Below are 18747 nucleotides of genomic sequence, written 5' to 3' on the forward strand. Positions count from 1 at the left end.
GGTGGCAAAGGCTTCTCATTTCACCATCCTCTGGGAACTCACAGCCTGTTTCCTGTAGATGCCAACTTTTCATTTTCTGCCACTGGGCTCAGTTATCTGGATTGTCATGACCGAAGTATCACTCCTGTCAGGCAAAGTAGAGATTTTTAAAGTAGAGATCAGACTAGCTGCTGGATTGAGGATTCTACGCTCTTCTCCTTCCACTGGCAGCCTAATCTGGGCACAAGAAAACAGGGAGAGGAGCACCTACTAAGAACCAATCTCCTCTGTATGAAGGTCTGCTAGGCAGTAAGTATGGACTGTGGGGAGGCAGGAAGAACTTGATGGGTGCCCTGTTCAGGAGGTCTAAACTGAGCAACCCCGTAAAGCCCCCAAAGAGCACCATAGCCGCCCCTCTTTTTTCTCTAGAGCAACACAGCCCTTTAATTCAATGCATCATACAAAGCCCTCCAGCCCAGCGCTCCCTGGTCCCTCCTTCAGTCCACTGACAGATGGCAAGGCAATTGTCCACAGACTGAAATCGGACAAAATGGCACCCCCCCCCCCCCCAAACCCACTGACACTGATGCATTGGCATTTTTCCACTCAATGGTATTGGTGCAGATCCATTATTTTCTTCCAGTGGCACCACTTAGGCAGAGACCTTTTTTTTTCCCTTCCATTGACACTGCTGATATCAGGGCATTTATTGCTTTGCCACGGTTGGCCCCATATTTCACTGTAAGACAAGTGTATACCACTAAAGTTTTCAATTTGCTATGGTGTGCTGCAACCTTTACATGTTTTGGTGTGGTGCACTTTCTTTAGATCCACCACCTACTGCTTCCCCTGTTGTGTGTTTTTCTGATCAGTGCCTCTGATCCACTTCCCTTGATAACTTGACCACGCTCCTTGCTTCTGCTTTGTGACTCTCACATAATCGTCTCCTACGGGCTAGAAATGGATGTTTCAACACATTATACAGCGATGGTCCACGGTTGTCACTCTGAGGAATATCATGCAGCCATCCCTCGAGTAGATGGGGCCACTGGATAGAAAGTGGTCATACAGTGGCTGCAGGAGATCAACTGCACTGAAATACAACAAAGGAAAAAAGGATAAAAAGGAGTATTGTATTTAAAACAACTGACTATTGTGCCTAAACAACCTAGATGTTGGATCAGTAAGAGTTTACATATATTCCAGGCTTGGCTGCTATGTACAATGCATAATCCACAGCTTGAAGGCAAATATGTTTATTTCCTCTTACTTTTATATGTATGTGTTTTTGTGCTGATCCAGGAGAAAGTTGCTTTTACAGGCTTGGCTCCCAGGTGTTAATATTTAAAGGGGTTGTAAAGACAAAAATATTTTCCTCCTAAATTAAAGTCTGACAGTAGCTGATAAAGTAAAAAGTAATGTTTTGCATTATAACTAGTTTGATACCTGTTGAAATCGAACTGTTTTATTCACCTCCAGCACTCCTGAATCATTATTCTCACTGACTTCCTGGTTTGCAGTGCGCATTCATTCTTGCTACATCACGGCCTAATGAGAACTACAGTTCCCATTAGACTTGGCCTCCATGCCTGTGAGGGATAAGAGAGCATCTTCACGCAGGGCTGTAGTCATAGGGAGGGGGTGAGCACATTTCGCTTTCCACCATGCAAAGCGGCTCAGATGCTGGTGGAAAGCAAGAAGAGGAGAGACAGGAAATGGCATTTTCAAACCTGGATTACTGTATTTTGGAGGTCAAAAGGAAAAACGAGGTAAGTGATATCTAAATGCTCTTGGTTACAGCAATCAATTGATAAAAAACGAACCTTTAGTGTTCCTTTAACCTGTAAAAGTAAGTGTTGGCATCTTGTCACTTGACACCCATTGGAAGATGATGTATAAATATGATAAATGGCTTAAAAAGTAGGTTTTTAGGAGGACGGCACTGGCTGGCTGTTTTTTGTGTGTGTGTGTGTGTGTGTGTGTGTGTGTGTGTTTTTTTTTCTCTTGTTTTTTTCTTTTTAACCTTGTTCTGATGGAATGTTCTCTATTTAAAGTATTCAACTAAAGTGGCTCAGCCCCTGAACTTTCACTTGGCTTTTATAGTTTCCAGCAAGCATTTAAGGCTTCCTTATAAAACGTCACCTGTACATTGTTTTTAGTATCACTATTTTTTTGCTTTTCCTTTTGCACAATAGGTTGACTCTAAATGATAATAAAGGGTGGGGGCCTGAGTTTGGTATGTCTTTGACGAGCCCCTATACACCTTGTAAATGCTTTTAGCCCTCGTTCACATTGAACATGGCTTTGAAATGGTGCAACTTCATCTGAAATCACACAATTTTGAAGCCGCATTTTGTGTGCGGCCTCATGCACAGATGTCACACCCACATCACCAAAAGTAGCGTATGAACATCTTCGGCAAATCTATTGGAACGGTGCAATTGCTGGCAATAGGCTGCAACTTTGCATGCGATTTGGTCTGTCAAATCGCATGTCAAATCACTCCAATGGGAACGAGGGCTTGAAGGAAAACCGTCATGAGGGAAACAATGAAGCAACCATTGCTTACCTCCTCCTTCTTAAAGGAATGGGTCAACAAAACTCTTGCAAACATTGCATAGAAGAATATTTAGCTGCAGCCAGAGGACGTTGCTTTTCCATGTTTCAGAACTGGACGTCGTAATTCCTTATATCCCAATTAAACTAAAATCAACTAAATAAACTTTTTGCATGAAATCATATGACACTATGCATACGGCATACTGCAGAGAAGCGCTGCTGTGCTATGTGTTAATGCAGCGATCTGTCACGCCCCCTGTGGGTGAGAGCTAGAACTGTGCAATCAGGAGTGCAAGTTGCCATAAAAAGTATTGTAGCCACTGGGCCAAAATGGCGTCAGCAACTAGACTTTTCAAAAAATGTATGAATGGCATCGTCCATTTTCTATCCGTACAGTTGCCTTTTTAAATAAATTTATTGAAAGCATAAAAGCTTACTTTGTTACAAAGGGCAAAGAAATATAAACACGTAGGACATGTGAATGACGGTTCAGGAAGAGCTGTGGCTATTCTACTCACCTGGTTCTCTAGCAGCTCTATGGACTCTGACACTGGCGACCAGGAGGTGGTAAAAAACAGGCGGCTGAGCCATGGCTTTGTGCCCCTCGGAATTCTAACATTACAGCCTGACGGGTGTACACATACTGGGCTGCAGCAATTTTAATGCTGCCTGTCAACCCGGCCCTTTGTGGACAATGGTGCCGCACCGCAAGTCAAACGTTTGGCTCATAGTTGCAGCACGGTCCTGCAAATTGGTGTTTACCAAAGCCTTGGCTATACTGTCCTCTGGACAGCGATTCAGGGTGGATTGCTTTTTAGAGGGGGGGTAAGAATTACCACCTGTCTGAAAGAGCCTTATTTGAACGTACCAGCCTCGGCATTACATCTCACATTGTTACCTGGGCAACTATAAAATGTTGGTTTCTTTCTGTAACTTTGTAGTTTTATGATGGGAAGCAATCTGATTACATTGGCAAATATCTTACGGTAATGTGGTCTCCGTAAAGGAGTTATGGGTAGAGTTGCTGGGTACAAACTTCTTGGATTCAGTTGAGGGTGCCAGTAATTTTCAGTTGGGTGTGGAATCCTAGAAGTAGGACTTTAGTGGTATCTGCCTAACTATGCCTGATTGCAGTATTTATTTGTTTTATTAGTATTTGGCGTTCAGTAAGATTAGTTTACATACTGGAAATACTAGAAATCGGTTCCTATGCAATTTGGCTTTGATTTCCCTGGAGCTTCCAGAGTTAAAAGAACATTGTGGAATGATTATGGAGTAGAGCAATCCCTTCTGTTGTCGCTGACATAGTTTCTGTGTGATGGTGTGGTTTTTGGGCACTTTGAATTATTCACAGTAGCGTGCGGTGTTGGCGTTACTGTACAGATGCCCCATGTTAACTGCTGTACTTGTGTATTTACTTTGATGTTCTCTGTCTGTTTTTATAATTATGTACTTTGGTTTGTATACAACATGTCTTTTAAATACATTAAAGGAAATGTGGTAGTTTTTTTTTTTTTTAAACTACATATGAGCATAATTTAAATAATCTTGTCTTTGAAAGTTCTGTTTGAAAAATAAACGAAATTGGCGGACCTCCGCTTTAAGAAGAGCTATGTATATAAAGTCAGCAGCTACAAATACTGCAGCTGCTGACTTTTAAAATAAAAACACTTGCCTGTCCAGGGCAGCCGCAATGTCGGCACCCAAGGACAACCCGTCCCTCGGTGCTGTAGCATCCATCTTCGGTAAGGGAATCAGGAAGTGAAGCCTTAAGGCTTCACTTGTTGGTTCCCTACTGCGCATGCGCAAGTCGCGTGTCTCCCAGAAGACAGCGGGGGATGGGGAGTGGCGAAGATACCCGCAGAATCTACGGCTATTTATTCCCGGAAGTGGGTACAAATAGCTGTATTATATAGGTATCTGCACCCCCCTCCCCATGAAAGGTGCCAAATGTGACACCGGGGGGGGGGGGGGTCCATCTTTGTTATACTCACTGTGGTACTTGAGGGGTTAGTCCTCTGCATAGGGTTCTTAGACTTGGTTCTTTACTGCTGTGCTGCCAATAGGTGGAGGCCTGGAAGAATATCAACCTCCTTACGAGAGGCAGGATCTCTTCGCCCAAAGTAGAGTTTCAGGGAACACTGCCTGAAAGGATTTACTTTTCGCAAGTTTTAGCATGATGTGCGAGAACCCATCTATTGCCTAGATGAAGGTCTTGAATGTGTACTCTCATAACCCTTCAGTTCCTGCAGCCCCAGGCTGTGCCAGTATTGTACCAGACATGCCAGCTCGTTTGGCTGTATTTGTCCTATGTATCACAGGATTGCAGTTCGTTTTGCACTCCCGTCCCCCGTTTTTAGTGGAGAGCGGGCTGAAGTTCTCTTGACGTCGGAGTCTAGGCTCGGCATCGTCACGACCATGAAGTTGGGATGCCCCTAGATCCCTGGACTGACACCTGTCTCAACCTCTCGGTGGGCCGCTGAGCTGGCTGCTCCAGCAGAGAGCTGTGACTGACAGTCAGCAGCTCTCTGCTCACAAAGCTGTGAGAATCGAGAGGTCGGCGGTGTTTGATCGCTCGGTTTTCAGTGTAGAGACGCCGGGGGACAGATGCAGCCAGGGCTGTGGAGTCGGGGGAAATTTTGGGTACCTGGAGTCGGCAAACAATGCACCGACTCCGACTCCTACTAAATTTAGATTGGAATTAAAAAAAAAAAAGCAAGTTTAAATGTCCCAATTAATGACTTCTCTACTGTAAGAATAAAGACCAATGCATGCAGTGCCTCACGTAACCGCAAAACGAACACGTTAAGTGACCGTGAAGAAGCATGCTTTTCATGTGCTTCACTATATGGCACGCAACGCACAATTAGGAGCGGCAATACTTATACTTTCCATAGTGCTGTGTTCTGCTTTTACAGGGAACACATGTTAGAGAACCAGTAAGTGTCCAAAAAAAAATTCCAACAGGAGATTTATAAAGCACTAAAAAGTTGAAAAGTATGATCGCTCATCAAAACTTACTGTTGAAGAAGCCATCCTTGTTTATCCAGAGATCATTAGTGACGTGGCCAGAATAGTTACTGCAATGCCACCCACCCAAGTCAGTGTCGAAAGATTATTTTCAGCCCTAAAAATAATAAAGTCTGACTTAAGAGCCTCTATGAAAGAGGATCTGGCAGAGGCAATTCTCTTCCTTAGAACTCTACATTGAATTGATTTGCATTTGCTAAGCCTAGAACTACATTTCAAGATTAATATAAACCATTTCTAGGTTTTGCAGATTTTGTTTTTGGTTCATATAGATAAGCTTTGTTTTTGTTCTAAAACAACCAAATAATGTGGTTTGTATTTTTGAACTGGTAAAGATCCTGTTCCTGATGTTTATGCCTGCTGCTACTATCCAGCCACTTGATTGTTTTCATTGTGTTTGTCTTTTGCTTAAACTGTGCAATACAGTAGACTGTTGGCTTCCCAGCCAGTAGTCCTGTGGTAGGTTGCGTTTCTTTCCCTCAAGGAATGTATAAAATACATTCGCATATTAATACAGAGGAGTCGGGGAGTCGGAAGTACATAAAACTGAGGAGTCGGAACATTTATCTACCAACTCCACAGCCCTGGATGCAGCATCCACCTAGGCAAGCATGAATTAAAAAAAAACACATACTTCTCACAAGTGGCCAGATGGTTTTGGTGATTTATAAAAAAAAAAAAAATCTTAGTGATTTCCTAGTTGTGTAGTATAACACAGGCTCTAAATCATTACAACTTGGTTATATTGTATATGCAGCTACTTTCAATTGATCAGACGCTGGCAGGTAAAGAAGACTACAGGGACGCGCCCCCCCCCCCCCCCCCATATAACACTTCTCACTTAATGCTGGCCTCAGTGTTTCCTAGTGATGGATCTCTTCTCTTGTATGCTGGGATTAGCATACTTTCTTCTTTGGAGGCTTCTCTCTCTTTCCATCTCTTAATAATCCACCCTGTAAGGAGCATTTCCTAGTGTTGCACAAGTTGCTTTCCTCCTAAAGATCCTCCAAAGATTGCTCTGATCTGTTCTGGAAAACCTAAGGAAAGAAGGGGGAGACCTCTGCTGGTAGCGACATCTAATCACCCATGGAGGTAAGTGAAGCGGGGACAAGAGTGGAGTGTAAGGGTGAAGGGGTACCTTTTTTTTTTTTTTCCTTTCTCTTTTTCATTTTTGTGAAAAGGTGAGCTTGCACTTTAAATTCTACCAGGTGAATGTTCAGGATTCCTTTGATGCAAGTGTAAGGTGCCACAAGCCGCTTTGCTTTTCTGACCAATTTTTCTTTTTTTGGGTTTGTTGTCCGTTTATTTGCTCCTCCCCTTTAGCGTAACTGCTTTTGGATGCCCCAGTCTTAATGATTAAATAGCCTGTTCTGTACTGTATGAGTAGAAAAGCAGGATTTTTTTACTTGCCAGTATAACCGGTTTTTCGGGGGTTTAGCAAGGCAAAGGCCCCTCCCCTAAATTTCTTATAAAAAAAAAAAACTGTTATAACTACCTGCTCTCCAATACCTTTGCACAGAGCGGTCCCTAACCTTTTCTGGGGTCCCATCGGCGTTCTCCGCTCTTCCTCTTCTCGCCCCCTGTAGTAAGCTGTGTGCTGTGGGTATGCGCTCCTGAGCTGGGCTGTGTATGTCCATGGATGCGCACAATGGAGCTTGGGCTCCCCCCCACCTTCTCCTCCAAAGCATTTGATTGCCAGCTGGCTACTAATGCGGTCTGTGCCCTTTGAGAAAAGGGAGAGAGCATCATTGCTGCACATGGGCACAGCACTGAATCGAGAGACGTGACGTGTGTGTGTGTGTGTGTTTTTTTTTTTTTTACCTTGATGCAGGAAATGCATCAAGGTAAAAATATCTTACCTTTAAAACTATAGAGTCTGCGCCCTGTATTGTACTCCAGGAAACAGGTTTTTGCTTGCAAGTAAAAAAAAAAAAAAAAATCATTTTTTTTTTTTTCTTTCCACCCCAGTACATTAAATATTCTCATTTAAAGAGCAAAGCATTTTAGTAATGGCTGGCAAACATATGCCAACTTTTAGAATATTTTACCGGTGATAAACATTTCCAAAAGAATGAAGATTGGCCAGGCATGCATTCCACCTATGGAGGATGGGGAGAAGAAAACCACCCCTGGCACTGATTTGGTGCTGTGTAGAGAGAATGTTCTCAGCTGATTCTGCCTCTGAGGGGTCATGCATTGGATGACAGAGGGGGGTGGAATGTAACTGCTTTCTAAAGTTTATGGCCAGCTTTAGGCCCGATAGGTTAGTTGTGTGATCCACGATTTTATGTCTCTGGGTCTAGCTAACTACTGCATATTCAGCTGAATATTCAAGTCAAATTTAAATGACAGCCGTTCTAAACATAGGCTGGGTTCACACTGAGGACCGGAGCGTCTCCATTCACCGGTTCAGTTCTGATTTCAGTCCAAATTTTGGGCTGAATTCAGACCTGAAACGGACCAGACGACACACAGGACACCTGTGCAGTTCGCACCATCGCTGCTTCGGAGATGTGTGAACAAACTCCATAGAGCAGGGGTGTCAAAACTAAATTTCATTGTGGGCCGCATCAGCATTATGATTGCCCTCAAAAGGGCCGGTTGTATCTGTAAGATTAGATGTCCAGCGCATCCCCCCCTTTACATTGGATGTCAAGAGCCACCCCACCATCAGTTGAGTTCCCCTACTCATGCTTACATCACAGCGCACCCCCTTTCCTTATGCTGCTGGGAATAAGCTGGATGCATTGCATGAAAGAATGTAAGGGTCTGGAGTAGGACTGGAGTTCTCCTGCAGCTGCAGGAGAGGTGCGAGTGCCACGCAAAATGGCCTGGAGGGCCGGATTCGGCCTGCAGGCCTTGTTTGACACTTGTGCCATAGAGAGCCAGTCACAATCTCCTGACATGCGATTTGGATTCGGAGAAACCACATCCAATTTGCACTAGTGTAAACCCAGCCTAAAAGTTGGTTTATTTTTGGCAATATGAAGTTGTCGTTTTTTTAATTTTAGATTTTGTGTGTGGTGTGGTGTTTTATTATTTTATTTATTTTATTAGTACAGAGATCATCTTGGGTTTGTGATTCAGTGGTAGCATTCCCAACTTTCAAAGATGCAAACGGTAATACAAAAATATTCAGTATGTAGGCGGTCTGGATAAACTAAACGTATTACAGCAGCCCCTTCTCCCTTTTCTCAATCATTTTTACATGCACATGCTGTGCCACTATCTCAGTTGATATGCATTCATTACAAAGCTCATGATGAGCCTCTGAATGGACCCATGCTGTTCACTGTACTGTAGGCTGTTCCTATCATAGCTTTAAACATGTTGAGGAGATGACGTTTAAAGTATGGATGAGCAAAGAGTGCATTTTCAGTTGCTGGTGACAATGTGCTGCTCTGCACATTGGAGGAGGGTGAGGAAGGTTTGATGGCTGCTCCAAGACCTTCGTATGCTTTGGTATGGCCAGTGCCAGATAGAAAAAGCTGGTATGCCCCGCCGCTCAAAGGTGCAGCCAGTCCACCGCTTGTCCTGCGGATGCAGCACCTCTCACCCCCTAAAAATTTAATGAAGAACATGTCCTCTCCCTTTTAGGCTTTCCAGACACGATGAATACAGGGATTTGACTAAATGTATAAGCAGCTACGACAATAGGGGAATTGAGGATGTGGATCTTTGGTGTGCTTAAAGCTGGACTCCAACTTTCTTTTCACTAGAATGAATAATCCCAGAAAAGATTATACTCTGTACCAAGTTGCTCTGTTGTCTGCAGATCCCCTGATTTTCCGGATTTAGTTGTGGCTTTGTGTCATGTGACACTCTGTATCTCCTGCGGATAGACTCTGTCCCTTCCACGGCCACTTCCTGCAGCAGCTAGAGTCTATAACACTCCCCTTTTGTAGTCTTTCTGATGCAGCTTTCCTCACCACTGTTGGGTGGGATGGAATACATCCTTAACGCGGAGGTTCACCCTAAAAAAACTTCTATATACCATTACATGCAGCATACTTCCGACAGCTACAGTATGCTGCTATTTTTATTTTTTTCGCTGTACTTACCATTTTATAGTTCTTTTTCTTTTCTCACTCCCGCGGGGAATAAGCGTTCCTATGAAGAGGCGTAGATAAATGACGTGCGGATAAGGCGCGTCACGTGTTCCGAAAATAGCCGGACTGGGACTCTGCTCTATACGGCGCCTGCGCACAGACTAGGAGCTGTGTAGAGCTGACTGCGCAGGCGCCGTATATAGCCGAGTCCCAGTCCGGCTATTTTTGGAACGCATGACGCGCCTTATCCGCACGTCAATCATCACTGAAACCCTAGGACCCCCCACACCAACTCCCAGAACGGGTACAAGTGACTTAAAACCTGCCCTGAAGCTACAGAGGCTTAAAGGATCATGGGACATGTAGTAGGAGGACTGAAAATGGAAGGAAACAAGAAGTCAGAGGACTTTGAAATACAGCCAGGAGGAGGAGTGACATCACAGACACAGAAACCTGCTGTATACAGCTAAAGAAGGTAATTGCACACAAACTGACAGTGGGCGTGTGAATCATTTACATGCACAAGGCATCAATTTTGGGGGAAAAAGGCTGGAGTTCTTCTTTACTATTTTGGTGCACTAAATTGCAAACACAGAGCAGCTATGCCTTTGTCAGGAACAGGTTCACGCTGCTGACCCAGATAGAAGAGTCTCCAACACAATTATATTAAAATATATGCCCTCCTCAAAATAAAACTTAAAACCCCATTTTTTTTTTTATATATATCTATTAGGGTTGTCCCAGTGCCACTTTTTTAAGACCCAGGACAAGTGCCGGTGCCGATACTTTTTTTTTTTTATCTCACGTGACAGCAGCACGTGTCAGTTTAATTTTTTTATTTTTAACAATTTGTTTTTAATTTTTTACAATATTTTTTTTATTTTAATTTTTTTATTTATAATGCTTTCTTTTTTTTTTTTTTAAGGAGGGGGGGGGCGTGTTTGACCGTGTCAGTGTTTTTTTTTTTTTTTTTCTTCTTTTTTTTTTTTTTTTCTCTTTATTTTTTTTCAGCCCTGTTGGGGGTCCCACCCTAATATCTATCAAAGCTGAGAAAACATGGAATAAAAAGAAAAGACCCAACAGCTAGCTAGAAAGGACTGTTGGGTCTATGCACTGGGAAAACAGAGGTGGTACACAATGATATGTAGCCCACCACACTGCAGTTCACAGTAATGTAGCACAAGGCAGCACAGTGATCAAAGGGGGACACAAACTATGTGGGCCACCATACTGCAGTGTACAGTAATGCCGCACAATACAGCACTGTGTATGAATAAATTATATATAATATTCCCTCCCTGTTTAGCAGGTGTAATTTAATATAATGGCAACTACAGTGTATCTTCCTGTGTACTCCAAAAGGCGGATTTGCTAAAGGAAATGAGAATGTTCACAGACAAGTGTGTGAAAGTGAATATTCACTTTATAATCCAGTCATGTGAGCCCCGTGCACTCTGGTGCGACGAGTTATTATACAGGATTTATATAGTGACAACAGTTTGCGCAGTGCTTTTCCCCAGTGAGGGCAGACAGTACAGTTTCAATACAGGAGGAATCGGAGGGCCCTGCTTGTTGGCGCTTACAATCTTGGAGGGAGAGTCAAGTGATACAAAAAGGTAATAACTGTGGGGGAGGATCTTATTGAGAAAATTATAGTTGTCAGATGAAGGCAGGCTAGATGGATTTTCAGGGATCGTCTAAAGGCAAACATGTGATTTAAGAGGTCCAAATCGCATGACAAGTAACACTCTATTGTTGACAATGTGACATGCCTGATTAAGAAGTATTGCATGGCTACCAAGCCTTGCTTTTTTTCTGTAATGATGTTAATCATTGAATAAAGCGTTGAACCCAATTTTGTAAACCCCATGGTGAGCTGATGACGTCTCTGGCTCTATTGCTGACAATTAGGGTTGTCCAGATACCGATACCAGTATCGGTATCGATACCGAGTATTTGCGGGAGTACTCGTACTCGCGCAAATACCCCCGATACCTATATAGAATACTTTCCCCCCCCTTTCCCCCCCCGCCGCTGCATCGAGGGACATGGCTAGAGGGACATTGCTGCATATGTGAGGGACGTGGCTAGAGGGACATTGCTGCATATGTGAGGGACATGGCTGCATATGTGAGGGACATGGCTGCATATGTGAGGGACATGGCTAGAGGGACATGGCTGCATATGTGAGGGACATGGCTAGAGGGACATTGCTGCATATGTGAGGGACATGGCTAGAGGGACATTGCTGCATATGTGAGGGACATGGCTAGAGGGACATTGCTGCATATGTGAGGGACATGGCTAGAGGGACATGGCTGCATATGTGAGGGACATGGCTAGAGGGACATTGCTGCATATGTGAGTGACATGGCTAGAGGGACATGGCTGCATATGTGAGGGACATGGCTGCATATGTGAGGGACATGGCTGCATATGTGAGGGACATGGCTGCATATGTGAGGGACATGGCTAAAGGGACATTGCTGCATATGTGAGGGACATGGCTAGAGGGACATGGCTGCATATGTGAGGGACATGGCTAGAGGGACATGGCTGCATATGGGGGGGACATGGCTGCATATGGGGGGGACATGGCTGCATATGGGGGGGACATGGCTGCATTTGGGGACACATTTAAAAAAAGTATCGGTATTCGGTATCGGCGACTACTTGAAAAAAAGTATCGGTACTTGTACTCGGTCCTAAAAAAGTGGTATCGGGACAACCCTACTGACAATGGAACGGTTCAAATTGCTGTGCTCATTGACCCGCTGCTTCTCTCAACTCTCCGCTCGAGAGATGCAGCGGTCGCGACCACTTCTCTCCTCCTCCCCCCGGACTAATGCAGTGGGCGGGGCCGAGGATCCCCTGCTGACATCTGTTGGGCAGATGGAGGAGAGAAGCGGCTGGTCAATGAGCACAGATGGGCGCTCTGTAAACAAGGTATATCCAGCATTATTTTCATAAAGCACAGTCACAGGGTGCCATTACAGTAAAAAACAGGATTATGAAAAATTACATTGGGTTAACCACCACTTTTAAGTGATGAAACAAACACTAAAGAGTAAAGCACATTTATTTGCCCATATTGTTACATCTCTGCAAGTGACATTATTACATTTTTACATTTTTCATGTTTTTTTTTAATGCATTAAAGGCCAAGTTCCCCTTACTGAACATATTCAGCATACACCCCCTCCCCTTGACAGCGGGCGGGGGATCCTCTTCCCACACCCGCTGTCACAATTTGAAAGCAGCTGTGCGGGGGGTCCTCCCACACGGCTGTCATTCATTCATTCATTCATTCATTCAGTTTCTGGCAAATAGTCTACAAGTACCATCAGCTATTGCGGCTGACGACTTGTAGCTCTTGATGAACTGCGAGGGCACTGATGAGCTCTCTTGTAGTTCATTGATCTTCCTGCTCTCTAGTAACTGCCTGCCCATATCAGAGGTACAGGCAGACCGCTATCCTGAGAGTCTGCAGGAGCTGGACATTGCACCTGCAATCTGCTCTGCAGGCTCCTTAGAAGAAAAAAAAATTACACACCTTTTTTCACCTGCAAAAAAATGTGCATTTATTTTTTTAAAGGCAAACTTATCCTTTTAAACTGAAACTTGACCAGTATTCCCCCGCTTTCCCTCTGCAAACCACCAAATCATAGCAACATGGCAGATGTGCCTGTTTAGTAAAACATTTATTGAGAGACAGTCTTGCCAGTAGTGATGGCATAATGCCTGATTGTTGAGCCTGATCATTTTGTGAGTTACCTTGGCTATAAATCTGTTTAACATGTCAAGCCTGAAATGCATTAGCTCAGTTTGAGAGAGCTTTTGTGGCTGATATTTTTCAGGTGCACTGCCTGCGCTCTGCGTGGGCAACGCAAGTCTTAATTGTAACTTGCCAAGTCTAGCTTCTGAAAGCATTTAATTGTAAAAAAGCAATCCCCCATCTCTCCATACAGATATTTTTTTCTATCGCTGTAAACAAAGATTAGCAGAATTAATTGATCCAGAAGGCATCAAAAACACGTATTGCTTCTAAAGAAACATGCCATATATCATGCAATATTTTTTTTTAAATGCTTAACAATGTAATTCAAAAAAATCAATCTCCATGTTGGATTGCTTTTGTCTTTGGTTGAGCTGTGCAGAATTTTTGTGTGCATTGATCGGCTTTCTTCAAAATAGAATGCTGGATGGTGTGCAATAGGTGGCTGTCCCTGTCGCATCTCTTCTGTATTTGACTTCATTTGATGTGATTTTCTATCCTGCCATTGATATAACACAGAGGTCATTCGTTATCGCAACAGCTCTGTTAAAATTTGTCAGTATTGTTGGCGCTAATGTACGGTGTTTGGCTCTTGTACTGCTATGGTTTGTTTTTTTGCACAACAAAAGATCTGTTTAATAAAGCTTGACTTCTTTTTAAAATGGTTTCATTTGTTACGGATGGAGTGGGAAAATAGTAGAAACTGTGCCCAGTTTTTAATGTTTGGCTGGGCCCTTGGAAGAATTTTTTCCACATATTCTGTCTCAGTACCCCGTCATTGGTGGCAGTGAGGGGAGAGAACGGTGCCCCATCATTGGTGGCAGTGGGGGGGGGATGCCCCAGTCATTGGTGGGAGGGGAGGACGGTGCCCCATCATTGGTGGCAGCGGGGGAGGGGCAGTGGCCCATCATGGGGGGGGGGGGGCGCAGTGTACCATTAGCGGTGGCTCTGCCCCACTGTTGCTGACAATTGTGGGAAGAATGCCCCAAGGGCGGGATTAAATCAAAAGGCCACAGTTTTGTCTCCAAAATCTAGCTTGCTGAATCATTGATGTGGTTTCCAGGTTACCGTCTATAAAGCCGAGTAGTAACTTAAGCAAAAATGTTTACATGGTGCCTTTGTTGGGCATGAATGTGTCTCTGATGTACATAGGTTGGACTAAGCTGGACTTTTACCACATCTTTTAAGGTTCGATATACCTGTATAACTGGCTGATTGACTATAACTAGTTAAATGGGGCCAATTCCTGGATCAATGGTGGCTTTGGTTACATGCAAAGGGAGTTTGCAAAAAAAGGCCCCTCGGGTGTCCGATCGGCAGATGCACCCGGTGCAAGGTGTTCAAGAAAAAGAATAGATTAAGTTGCCACTTCCTCAGTTCAGGGCAATAACAATGAGCTCTGTGGGTTAGAGCCGGTTCACACTGGGGCGACCTGGGATCCGACTTCAAGTCGCCCCAAGTTCCCCCAAGTCGCGCAGTCGAGAAAATTAATGGAAGTGAATGGAGCCGTTTTAATGTATACTACTGAAGTCGCTCCGACTTCAGAAAAGGTTCCTGTACTACTTTAACCTGACTTCTAGGCAACTTGTAGGCAACTTGTACCCATTGATTTCAGTGGAAGTTGCCTCAGAAGTCGGATCACTGTCTTAACTGAAGCAACAATACAGGAAGATAACATACATTTCTCAGGCAAACCCCTCCCTCCCACAGAGCTGATTGTTTGATTGGCCACTGGAAAGCCTCCTGTCCTGGAGGCGACTTGAAGTTGCCTTGTACTGTCCTGGAGGCGACTTGAAGTTGCCTTGTGAGTTGCCTGATGATTCATACTCAAGTCGTGTCCAAGTTGCCTCCCAAAGTCGTGCTGGAAGTCGTGTCGCCCCTGTGTGAATGGGCTCTAAAGGGTACAAAGAGTTTCTAACATATAACAATAAAAAAAAAGATCAACTGTAATGTGATCACGGATGGTTATGCATAGATGGCGCGGATAGTAAATAAGAGTCTGTATAAAAAAGAATACAGTATAGGATATAATCGTGTATAGATGTTGCATTCTAAAAAAACAGAAAAATAAAAACATCACATTGTATTCTGAGAACTAATCTGAGAAAATTATCAAAAATAAGCTGAGAAGTGCCTGAAAAATAACTTTGCCAAATATCAAGATGCAGTTGGAGGTTTTCCACGGTGAGTGCGCCATTGCCGGGTAATTGTACAATGATATGTCGCAATTGGGAAAGCATATTTGATGGCCACTGGGTCATATTATTTTTTGGCACTTTACCTATGTCGGAATAACTGCCAGACAGCGTTTTCATTTCTGTCCCTAGCAGCCCAAGACTCTTGTATTCTACAATCCCTTACATTGTGAGATCATTTGTATGTAGGTTGTGTATGTGACCGTGTACTCGATCAGCTCACATTATTACATAGAATGGTGTTTCTATGGCCCTCTCTGTGTTGTAGTGATGTCCTATTCAATAACTAATTGTTCTTTCGAATCTATCAAATCCATTTGAAACAGTTCACTATGGACTCAATAGGCGAGCAGGTTCCAGATCCTTTTCTGCATGTGCACTACTGACACGTTCCAGTGCGTTTTTGATGCAGTCCTGTGCATTTCCCCCCTCTTCTTTCTTAACCTTCAAGGACGTGTGTTCCAGTGGCTTTAGGTGCATTTTTTTAAGGTGTTTTAAAGTGTTCCAGTACAGTCCAGTGCAACAAGAATGCAGCATATTCTACTTTTTTTTTCCTGGAGCAGACGGGAACTGCAAGCACTAGTGTGAACTATGCCATTAAAAAACATATCACCTACTTTCCATGTGTATTTGATGCAGAAAATAAAAAGGCACTGGACTGCATGTGGTGTTTTTTTTTATTTTTTTATTTTTTATTAAACAGTAAAGAAACCAATATGGGACACTTTGTAATGGTTATCACACAGAACTCTGATCCGATTGATCATACTGATCAAAAGATGGAAAGGGTTAAATACTCTATAGGTGACGATTTAAAGGCCTGTACAGGACATCCATTTAGAATTCACCATGCATTATATTTCTAGAATTGTTGCCCTTACTCTGACATTTGTTGCGACACTTGGTGTGTTTAGCAATCATCGTTAATGTAAACATGCATGCCCTGCGCACGTTTATTCGAATGCAGATATCTGGGGCGGTGGGGATGTTTTTGGTAAAAAAAAAAAACAAGGACCTGCCAACCTTCTGTGAATCAGATTATTCTGATTCAGATAATTTAATAAGGTTGAGTCTGACCCAAAGCTTAGATTCACTTGCTTGTCTGCAGACTCGGCAAACGAGTCGCAGAATCGATTCATGAATCGTTTAATTTCAATGAGCAGTTGGAAATGATCCGATTCGCATAAAAGATCTGAACTTCCAATCACTACTGTGTTGTAGAGGTTTCTCTGGAGGGAAACCATCCCGTGCTCCCACCACAAACACCACCACATTGAAACATCTCCCAGAACTGTGCAAAGCGGGTGATTGCCTGCAAGTGCTGACATCACCATTCCATGATCCGTGTGGGAAATTCATTCCAACAATTCTGCTGAACACATATTTCCCTAAGCAGATGGAAGTCAAATTTTGGCTGGAAAGTGCAACGCTTTATTTTTTTTCATCTGAATGTTCCATCATGTGCAGTGTTAATGCAACTTTTAGCCAGATGTTGAGCATTTGCTCTGTGATTCCATGGCCATATGAATCCAATTGACTTCACGCTATGCTTCTTTCAGGAAATAGTTTGTTTCTGTCCAAGGTAAAATGTAGACCTCAAGGTCTATAGGGCATGTAAGGAAATGCAAGGCATCTGTAGTAAAACAAGTCTTAAGCCTCATGCACACTGTTAGATTTTCTGCTGATTTTTGTCTTCAGATTTACCAAAATCATATAAAATGAGGTCAAACCTTAAGAGTTTCAAAATGTATGCAATCAGGCAGCCCCTTGCACTACGTGGTTTTGGTAAATCTGAAGACCATTTAATCGTGTGTATGGGGCCTTAGTTTGGACCGCACAAACATGCTTTTTTACCATGTTTACTTCTTAGCACTTATTGCATGGAAATACCATGTTGTATGGGTTTAAAAAAATATTTATAATTGAAATTTTTAGAAAAAGTGTTCACTTACTTTCTAAATCAATCAATAATGTAATATACATGTAGTGATGGAGATGAGATGCACAGCTCACACGCAGCGGAGATAAAGAGGGTAAAAGTGTTTAAGATTTTACATAATTTGTAAGATTTTTTATTTTTTTATTTAGAGTATCTTCACCTAATAAAGAAAAAAAGTCAGCAGCGGCGAATACTGTAGCTGCTGACTTTTATTAAAACCTACCTATCCAGAGCTGTCCTCAGGCTGGTTCTTCACAAATCTTTGAGTCCCCCTAACCGCCATATTTACTGTGGGAAGCTGGCAGTGACGCCTTACAGCTAGCTTCCCACTGCGCATGTGCGAGCTGCACTTTGTGAATGGACTCGCAGCCTTCTGAAACATGCGACGTGTCCCAGAAGGCTGCGGGGGGGGGGGGGGGGGTAAATGAAGGTCTGCTTTTAAATTTATTCCTTCCTACTTATTAATAAATACTCATTGTTCAGCTTCCTTTGTGAGGAAAAGGGGTTGGCTCTCAAGTCTAAACAGATCAATGCTTACTTTTGTGATTTGCTTTGATTGGCCATCACAGGGATCACAAGGTGCGTTTTGCCTGTGATCTGCACTGTCTAATGATGCAGTGATCTTGGGCATTGTGTGCACGCTAAATGTACACGACGTGCTGTTTTAAAAAATTTGGTGGTAGTGACGTTATTGTGAATGTTTTGATTTGCCCAAGCATATCAAAGCAACAAAGTTCACTTTAATGGCAGCTGCCCCAAACTTCCCTTCTTTCCTCTTCCCAGTGGAAAGAAAAGGCTATAAGTCATGACTTGCTGCTTGCATGGGGCTGAGAAATCCACCCACCTCCCCTCCCCAAATGTGAAATGCGTCCAATGGTTTCTTTAATGAAAGATCACATCACAAAGGAAAGTGCAATGTTTCGGAGCCGTGTAGGGCTCCTTTGCGAGGCATGACGAAGGGCCCCTTCGCGGCACCAAAACGTTGCACTTTCCTTTGTGATGTGATCTCTTTCATTAAAGAAACCTTTTGGACGGAAGTTGTCGATCCATAGTGTGCTATCGAATAGGGCCGAAACAACTAATCGATCGACAACTAATCTATTATGAAATGAATCGATTACTATTTTCATAATCGATTAATTGGCCAGTAACATAATGGGGTTAAAAACAAAATTAGCCCTTTATAGACAAATCGCTACTGTAAATATTACTTTCACTGTT

The 18747-nt window shown here is 43.2% G+C and overlaps 1 protein-coding gene across 3 annotated transcripts in view; it reads left to right on the top strand.

The window, feature by feature from the left end:
- The window catches only part of NDST2 (N-deacetylase and N-sulfotransferase 2), a 223481-nt gene that overhangs the window by 114565 nt on the left and 90169 nt on the right, over positions 1 to 18747 (top strand). For 2 of the 3 annotated variants that reach the window (XM_040320436.1, XM_040320438.1), the window contains exon 1: positions 14568 to 14580. The exons of the other annotated variant lie outside the window; for it this stretch is intronic. The gene's annotated coding sequence lies outside the window, so the exon portion shown is untranslated. Of the gene's footprint in view, positions 1 to 14567; positions 14581 to 18747 lie in introns of those variants that run through there. 3 annotated transcript variants of the gene reach the window in all.

The sequence above is a fragment of the Rana temporaria genome, chromosome 8 (genome assembly GCF_905171775.1).
Source record: "Rana temporaria chromosome 8, aRanTem1.1, whole genome shotgun sequence".
In the NCBI taxonomy this organism is placed as follows: Eukaryota; Metazoa; Chordata; class Amphibia; order Anura; family Ranidae; genus Rana; species Rana temporaria.